This window comes from Polypterus senegalus, unplaced genomic scaffold (genome assembly GCF_016835505.1).
Source record: "Polypterus senegalus isolate Bchr_013 unplaced genomic scaffold, ASM1683550v1 scaffold_1659, whole genome shotgun sequence".
Classification (NCBI taxonomy): Eukaryota; Metazoa; Chordata; class Cladistia; order Polypteriformes; family Polypteridae; genus Polypterus; species Polypterus senegalus.
The window spans coordinates 30883-39128 of record NW_024377251.1 but is presented as its reverse complement, the minus strand read 5'-3'; positions in this window follow the sequence as shown (position 1 = coordinate 39128).

Genomic DNA, 8246 nt, shown 5'->3' with positions numbered 1-8246 from the left:
CAGGGTGTGGTAATGGAGAAGCCTTAAAAACAGGATGGAGGTATTGGATGGCCAGTGAAGAACTGAGATATGAATTAGAAAATACGTAGAAATACACAGGTTGTTGTAATGGAGGTCCATCGATGGATATTTATGCAGATGGAATTGGTATTAAAGACCGACGTGGCGCACAAAACGGAATGAGCTTTTAGTTGCTGAACTTAAGAGTAGAAAGGAAAAAAGAACAGCTGCTTATAGCTTTACAGAAAGTGTAGGCTGATACTGGACCCCAGTCTGAAGGAAGGAGGAGAAGGAGTGAAAAAAAAACAACTTTTTATATCCAGTTCTCTTCCGCAACACTCTACCCACAACCCGTACCACGGCCACATTCAATCATTGCCCCAACGGCTCCTGTGGTTACCGATGCCCAGTTACTGATGATTCCTTTGATGAACAATATCAGTGCACCCCTCCTCACTTTACACATCCTGATGATGAGACTGACGGCCACTTGTTAGCTATGGGAGGCTTTTCTAACTTACAACAAAAAGCCCTCCATTTCACAACTTGCTAGAACCAAACCCTAGAGATAAGAGACCCTGGAAAACCTTTACCCCGCTTAAGTCCCCAAAACCTTTAGCATCCACATTTTCATGCCCTTTAATTGAGGTTCCTAACCCTCCATTACTATCCCACACTGCCCCCAGGAAACGATAACCCCACTACTGTAATGATACAATCGTAACTGGGATATTCAAGAGCTGAAAGACGAGTGTCCCAATTGCCTGATCGTGAAGGTAATCGGTGGGTTGAAGTTTGTGGAACAGGCGAGCAACTAGACAACATATAAAACCCAGTGCGCCGAAAGGGACCTGGTGCTACGCAGAAAGATGGGCACCATTTGAGCTACTGTCAAACATGTAGTATAATTTAAACAGTGGCAGTGGAATGAGGCATTGCCCGGGACAAAATAATGAGGCTCTTTCCTTGCCAAATGGGAATCTGTGAAAACTGCAATAGCTGCAAAATATAAAAGGGCACCCACTGATACCTTTTCAGCTGCCAACAAAAGAAAGATGAGACAGTAGATGAATGGCACACCGCATTCAGGACTTGTTGACAAACCATTCTGGCTTAGACAGCCCAGACGACCGTAACAAGGCAGGAGTTCTTCCTTTTTTGTCAGGACTCAGAAGTGATATCCAAAATAAAGTATGCACATCCTGTATTTGGATGGGAAAGTGCCACTTTTGATGAAGTTTAAAGACACGCTGAGCATGCTGAACGACAGACTAAACAAAAAGAGTCAGACACTGTGACCAAGTTAATCGCGCACAAATGAATTATTATGCAGGTGGAGCTGCCTCAGGCAGGGGGCGAGAGCGGAAAGACGTGGATTTTTCCGGAGAACAGGGGCGAAGCCGGGGAGAGGTCGGGATTTTACCCCTAATCCAAATTCTTCGCCTGCTCAGCCAGCCTCCCTCAGATCAAGCACCTACACATCTTGCCTGTTACGATGGAACACTTCTGCAGCAATTGCCCACATCAGCTTCTTCCTCCACACCTTCCTTACCTGAACCTGAGGATATTCCTTTCATAGGGACCCCAGCCGCTTCTCTTCAGTTGCCTTTGCTCACTCGCCATGCGGACACAGATCCTTTATTACTTTGCGGGTGAATGGCACTGAAACTGTTTTTAATCTGCCTCAACAACATGACTGTTCTTAGTGTTTTGACAACCACATTTTTACTGGTGTTCAAACCCCTCTTCAGTTCAGCTCCATTCCAGTGGTTCCACTTTGATGACCGGTTTTTTTTTATATCAGCTCTCCCCTGTTAATCTGTTTAAAAGGGGATGATGACTAAGCTCCCCTTTTCTCTTAACCAAACGAGGGTTTCCTGTTCTTTTCCCAAAACCGGCCAAACCCCCCACACTAACCCCCCTCTTTGCAGCCTGGCCCCTGAACATCCCCCTCACACCCATTCCCCTTTAAAAACCCTAACCTTTATTTTTTCCCCCACTTGAAGCCCCCAACACCTCCACTGCACTGCCCAGTATTTCCCCTTCTGGGGACACCCTTGTTTGAATCTTTTTTTCAGGTAATAGCCCAGAGACCCCTACCCCTTTTGTTTTTTTCCCATGCACCCCACAGCTGCGCTGCAGTGCACTTACATATTCTCGTGTTTTTATTTCGGGGTTTCGCCCCCATTTTTTTCCAGCCAATTATAAAACGCTCACTGAGTTAAAATTTGGGGGTTTGGGGGGAACAATGTTTCAATGGGGATGGACTGGCTACATGTTGTTTTGGGTTTTTTGATATCAGATCATTTATAACAAAGTTTGTGCTTCAAAATGATTTTTAGTACATCGCGGGTGCCGTTTCCCTTTCTGTTTTTTCATTGCAAACCCCTTGTCCGATTTTTTCCCCTACTTCCCAATGCACTTTGGTCCCGGGGAAAAAATGAATTTAAAGGGAAGCCCCTGTGAGCCACTGGTGATTTCCCCAAAAACCTCCTCCCTCCAAAGACGCCCAGTACCCTTTCTGCTCCAGCAGCAGAGGCTGGCACCACCATTCCGATTTTTGGAAATGGGGAGCTCTTCTTAAACCCCTTCCAGCAACTCCCCGCTTTACCTGTTTGGCTGACGGTTCAGGGCCTTTTGTTCAAGATCTTCCACGCAATTCTGCAGTTTTTCCTGGGGCACCTATTGTTACTAACCCTTCCATATTATTTTATGATACCCTCGGCCCCCTTTGTTATTTCTCTGTTATTGATTTTGCTAATGCTTATTTTTGTTTTCCCCTTTGCCCCCACCCCCCTTTTTTCCTTATTTTCCCAAAAAACCGCCGTGGAATGGACCGTATCCCCTGGGATATATTGTTTTGTGTATTGAAAACTTTTTTGCTCAAAATTTAAAAGGTTTTTTGGCCGGAAAAGACAGTGTATTGATACATTTGGGGAATGTGAGTCCCGGGCGGTTGTGCAGGATACTCGAATTGTTTTTTTTAGCAGAAAAGGGGCCACAAAGTTTCTAAAAAAAAACTGCAGTTAATTAAAAAACAACCGCGGAAATTTTCGGGTCTGAATTTCGGAAACGGGGCTCTCTCTTTTTCCCGCCCCCGAAAAACCATTAAAAAATTTCCTAGCCCAAGACATGTTAAAAGCAACAGGTTGGGGGTTCGTATTAGGATTTAGGATACGGGGAATGGATTTTAAACCCCAAGAAAGAGCACATTTTTTGAAACCCCCCCTGACCCCCTTCTGGTCAGGTGGCTGGAAAGACGCTGGAAGGCTTTTGAAAAAAAAAAAAAAGTGCCCCCTTTTTTCGCTATTTTGGGGACTATCTCCCCATTCACCGGGGGACAAAAAGGGGGGGATATATGAATGCATTTTTACAAAACCCTCCGGGGAAAAAAAAACAAAGGTTTACCCTATTTTTGAAAAATTGGATCCAGTGGCTGGGACATCCAGCCTGTCTAGGCTGAAGAGCCACAACAGAGGGGGGTTAGATACAGATATAGTGCTCATGACCCCCTTTAGTGGAAAAAGTGCCTCACGAAATTCCATTTTAGTTTGTTAAACCTACATCTCACTATCTAGGGAAATAACTACCAAAATATACCTGTACATTGTCAAACGTTACAAGAAAGGTGCTCCACCTTAAATCCAGCTACATTTCCAACTGAAAATCGGGGGAACCCCACAACGTCATGATAAAATAACGGTTATAAAACCTAGACCAGACCTCCAAAAAGGTTTAATTTCTTCGTTTGCCCAAGAGGCAGTGAGTTGATAGCTCACCCAAAAGTTTGCCGTGTCGGGGGAAAAAAAATTGTAACTATCTATACTGATTCTAGTTTGCTTTTGGAGTCTGCCATGATCATGGGGCATTAGGAAACTCAGGGTTTCAAGCCCAATGGCGCCCATTCAACAAAAAAAACTAAAAGAACCCCTCTTAGGGGCCCATAACAAAAAACCATCAAAGCTAGCACATTAAATGTCAAGCTCACACAGGAAAAAAGGATCCGTCAGAAAGGAAACAATTTAGGGGAAATTTTGCTAAAGGGGCTGGATAATAACACACCAATTTTTTTATTCCAACAGAGAAATGACCAGGACACTGATAATCAAATTATTTTTTTTACAGAATGCAGCCCCCAACACAGAAAGGGAAAAAACCAAAAAAGGGGTCCCTCTGATGGAGTCTGACCCATAAGAAAACTAAAAAACCCTTTTCCCCCCAAAAAATCTTCTTCCCAGGAGGGAAAAAAATCGCCAGGCTTGGACCATGCGGGAAAAGACCCAGGGTTTCTAGATTTTAAAAAATATTGGGAAGCTGTAGGTTTCCAAAAAATGAGAGAGTTCTGGGGTTTTGGGATTATGTCAAAGTTTAAGTGGAAAGGGCACCGGTAAGCCCCCGCTAACTTAACCCAATGGGTCCATTAGAACACCTTCAAAATGGACTTCATCAATTAACACCATCAAAGGTCCCATATTTTGGGTAACTGTTGGGGATGGGGGGGAATTTCCCCAAAAATTTTAAAAAACCGTGGAAAAGTTTTGATAAAGGAAATCATTCCTAGAGGGGGGAATACCAAGAAATTAAAAACTGATAATGGCACCAAAAAACCATTTAAAAATGAATTAACCACCTGGCCCCAAATTGTGATCATTATTGCAAATCCACCCCTAGAGTGGAGGTATTGTGAACGATGCAATGGTACCTTGCAATCTAAATTGGCTAAAATCTGTGAGCAAACAAATTTAACTTGGCCTGATGCTCTGCCTCTGGCCTTGATGGGATTAAGGGAAGAAGAACACATTGGCAGTTAGGGCTGTCGCCATTCGAAATTCTGACCGGATGGCCCATGCCAGTCGGCATGGTCATAGGTAATGTTACACTGCATACTGTGGACAATGATCTTCTTTCCAGTCTTACATTTCTCCGAGCTTCTCTGAATGGAAGTCCACTAGCAGGTGAATCAGGCCTGGATTCTGGCTAGAGATACTCGAAGGAAACATTGGCATCACCCTCGGTGGAGAGGACTGTTCCAAGTTCTGCTGTAGACACCACATGCTGTTAAAGTTGAGGGACTGCCTGCTTGGATTCACATCTCACATTGCAAAAGATGGCACCCTTGATTGTGGTCCTACTATGTCTTTCCATCCCCTTGTCGACTGCTCTGGTCACCTTGACTTTTCCTTTCGGAATCACCACATCAGTTCAGGTGGATTTCTGTTCTATTATTGACTGTGGGACTGATCGACAAATCCAGTGGAACTGGTCTGACAAATATGTGTGTGTAACTGTTACAAACTCTGGATTCGAAGTAACTGTGACATGTGGGACTGGGTTTTGGCTAATACTGGAACTGATGACTGGGGTTTATCAACCCTATAAGGCCCAGAAGTATGGTCTGAAATATCGTTTTCTTAAAGGACATGCCCCTCATGAATGTGCCGAATACCATTGTAACCCTTTGATCATTACTCTGAAGAACCCTTCTTTACATGATTCAGGAACCTATATTTTAGGGGCATGTGTATCTGGAATAGATCCTCTGGGAGATTTCAAATTAAGGTTGAGAACCCTGTTACTAACACCTCCCATTTCCCCACACACACACCTCTCTCTCCTACCCCTGGTCCAAACCCGCCCCCTGTCAAGGTCATGAATATTTCCACCTCTTCTTCCACTTTTTCGATTGAAACTGGGTATGGCGATCAGAACCGTTGGCTGCAATGGGTATTATATTCGGCTAGACAAGTGAATCAATCTGATTGCTATGCATGTGCTATAGCTAGGCCACATTTGGCCACTGTCCCTTTTCCTCTTTCTAACATATCTGATCCTACTGGCCTTCCTTGCCTACTTGCCCTTTTATCTCTTCCTCTATTCCAATCGACTCTAATTACATTACACTTTCCCTTCTTTTTCCCCTACTCTTCCCATGACTCCCCCGATGTTCCAGCCTGATGAAGGTATTTATACCTGTTTTTTAGAAACCTCACTTCCTCTCTGGCACAAATGTTGGTAATATCCCATTCTCTTTTTGTTTCAAAACTTTTCCAATTAATTCTTCCTCTTTAGCTTCCAAATTATCAAATTTTCTGATTACTCAGAATACTGATATTTGGTGGATGTGCCATAGGTCTAAATTGCTTGACATCCTTCCACCTGACTGGACTGGCACTTCTGCTTTAATACAATTTGTTATGCCTTTCCGACTTTTCCCTTTAACTGCCTTCCATGTGTCGACCATGTTTGGCCGACATCGTCAACCCCATTCTGTGGACCCTTCCCAGTTTTCCCTACATGGCCCTGGGGTGTATTTTGATTCCATTCGAGTCCCTCGTGGAGTCCCTGATAAGTTCAAGGCAAGGGACCAAGTTGTTGCCGAATTTGAGTCTATTTTTCCTCAGGTTACTATAAACAAAAATGTAGATTGGATTAATTACCTCTATTATAATCAACAAAGATTCTTAAATTTTACTAAAGAAGCTGTTGAAGGTATCCATGAGCAACTTGATAAAACATCCCTCATGACCTGGCAAAATCGATTGGCTTTAGATATGCTCTTGGCTGAGAAAGGAGGCGTTTGTGCTATGTTTGGTGATGCATGCTGTACCTATATCCCTAATAATACAGCTCCTGATGGATCAATCACCCGTGCTTTAGCTGATTTGACATGAACTAGCTACTAATTCTGGCATTTCTAATCCTTGGGACAAATGGTTTATGTCCACTTTTGGGTCCTGGGGCCAATGGCTTAAATCAGTTTTCATCTCTCTACGGTTGCTTTAATTGTTCTCCTGCTTGTAGCTTGCTGTATTGTTCCCTTGATAAGATACATTGTATCCAAGTATTTTACTGCCTCGATGGCAAAGGCTTATTTTTTACACAAAGAAAAATGCTTCAGATCAGCACAGCCACCCCACACTCCTCCACCCACTGCACTCCATCGCCCTCTCCTACCCTTTCCTACTCAACTCTCCCCTGATCAAATATTTTTGTTTGCTAAAAAAGGTGGGAATGTGGAAGATGAATGTTCTCTTCGTTCCTTGTACTAATTCATGTCTGAGAAGTAAGCTTTACAAAACCAAGTAACAGCATGCTTTGTTTTAGCAAACAGAAAAATGTTTGTGCAAAGGACTCAAGGTCTGAGCATTCCACACATGAGTCTGCCTTATCACGTTTTCCCTTAGCTTACATCTGAACGCCATAACAAAAGGAGCCAAGAAATCAAGTTGCACAAGGGCGTTGAAGGGGCTCAAGGTTTGTGTATAATAAATGTGTTGACTGTTACATTTTATAATGATATTAAATTACGCATTCTAGGGGTATAAAACTGGACCCCACCCAACAGACGGGGTTCAGAAGAGCCCTGACGCTGTCATGTATATTTGATTGTCTGCTTTTCTGAAACTCTTCTCACCGTGACTCTAAAAATAAAGCTGCTTTATAACCACACCTGCTGTCGGGTCTGAGATTTCGTCCACAGTTCTTAAACTGAACAAGAGCCTGCTGCTATGTAAGATGCTCTCTTTTCAGTCAGATGTCTAATGGGAAGTTCCCTTTAGCAAATCTGGATAAACATTTTCTTCTGACTCAGAGGCCATGGATTTGTAGTCAGTATACCCATGTGAAGACTTGAAATGAAGAGAGGAGAGACCCTGAACAATTTCTCACCAGTCACAGAAAGATTCAGCAAAAGTTTATTTTAATAACCAGATCTTCTGTTAAAAGAAGGTCAGAAAACATGACTTTAGTTGAAAATTATTAACACGGACTGAATACTCTATGTGATCTTTATGTAGCACCAAGCCTGAAAATATATCACTTAAAATACTGAAAAAAGGCAAAAAAGTATGGAAAATTCAAAAAATCATTTAAAATTTACATCTAGAATATATTATTTTTAATACTAATATACAAATGCAGTAATATTATTTTTCAAAGTAACATGATTAACACGATGAAAAGACTAGATCCACACCAACATCAACTTTTAAAACAAGGATTTTATAGTGCTGTTGCAACACTCAGTTGCAGTTAGAAAATGTAATATGACAGTTTAATATATTTGGTATTCTATATTATATAGTATAAAGTCAAATTAATACAGAAAAATAATATTGCTGTTATTGGTGTTTATAAATCTTCTTATGAAAATAAAACCAACCCACATATTAAAAATATATGTGTAAAAATAGTTGTTTTATCCTTGTGATGTTTGAAAAAAATAAAAAAGTAGTTATAACTCAGCT